The sequence below is a fragment of the Mirounga leonina genome, unplaced genomic scaffold (genome assembly GCF_011800145.1).
Source record: "Mirounga leonina isolate KUSES-001 unplaced genomic scaffold, KU_Mleo_1.0 Mir_242, whole genome shotgun sequence".
In the NCBI taxonomy this organism is placed as follows: Eukaryota; Metazoa; Chordata; class Mammalia; order Carnivora; family Phocidae; genus Mirounga; species Mirounga leonina.
This window is the reverse complement of record NW_023270627.1, coordinates 750,934-752,335: the sequence shown is the minus strand read 5'-3', so window position 1 is coordinate 752,335 and position 1,402 is coordinate 750,934.

The window sequence follows — 1,402 nt, the reverse complement described above, 5'->3', positions numbered from 1 at the left end:
TTTTAAGGCATTTATTGTTGCTTTTATGTTTTCAATTAATTATTAAGTAAGGGCATCAGTTGGGAAATTTTGTAGGAGGGGCTAGAGAACAAAGAAGAACAATTTGAGGACAAGAAAAATGTGAGGAGAAGGATCACTGTGAAATAATGAGAAAGGAATAGACAAACCAGGGAAGCACAGTAGGACTTCTAGGCAGTGTCGAAGGTCTACTTGTAGGTTTGTTATTCTGAATGTGAAGTGAAACCAGTCAATATGGTTGTGTGGTTTTTCTCTAGCTACAGGCACAGGTGTGAAGACATGTAGGGTCTTTAACCAGACTTGGTTTTTTCATTCTGGGAGACTGATGGTGGAGAAAGAGGAACAAGAGTGTTGAGGGTATTTGCAAGGAAGTCATAATGATTCAAGCTGTAGAATTTATGCTGGGGAAGAAGCAAGTGAAGAAGGAATGAAGACTGAACAGGGTTGATGGCTATAAAGAAAGTGAGGACTCAGTGGATTGGTGGTGTGGCTAAGATTGAAAATTGTGGTTAGACCAATGAATTTCATGGGCTAACATTATTGTATAGCATTAATATTTATTAATAGATGTGTTTCTGTGTGTATGCATATACACACAAGCACAACTGCACGTGACTTTTTAACATTGAAGATTGTGAGGTTTTGCACAGATAATTGAAAAAATGTAAGGGCCACCAGAAGTTCTGGGAGCTCTTTCTGTTACTTTTGTGTGGTTTTATACAAATGGTTGAATGTATATAGGAAGAATATAGAAGGTTAAAAACACTACTGGGCAGTCAGGAAACCTGGGATCTTATTTCAGGTTACATATAACATCTCCTTTTAAAAGTCACCTGACCTCATTGGCTGTACTCTCCTAATTGTTTCAGCACTGTGCCAGGTGTTGGGCATGTCGTAAGATCCGATAAGCGTGGGTAGAGTGCTCTGCAAGTACAAGGGTGGGGCTTGCAAGCCAAATGGGACGGAGAGCGGTCACATTCAGAGGAAATGACATCTAAGCTAAGATCTGAAAGAGAAGAAGGTGTTGGAATTCAATAAAGAAACCACTGTACCTCTGAAACAAATAATACATTATATGTTAAAAAAAGAGAAGATAGTAGGAAGGGAAAAATGAAGGTGCAAATTGGAGGGGGAGACAAACCATGAGAGACTATGGACTCTGAGAAACAAACTGAGGGTTCTAGAGGGGAAGGGGGGGCAGGGGTTAGCCTGGTGATGGGTATTAAAGAGGGCACGTATTGAATGGAGCACTGGGTGTTAATATGCAAACAATGAATCATGGAACACTACATCAAAAACTAATGATGTAATGTATGGTGATTAACATAACATAATAAATAAATAAATAAATAAATAAATAAATAAATAAATAAATAAATAAATA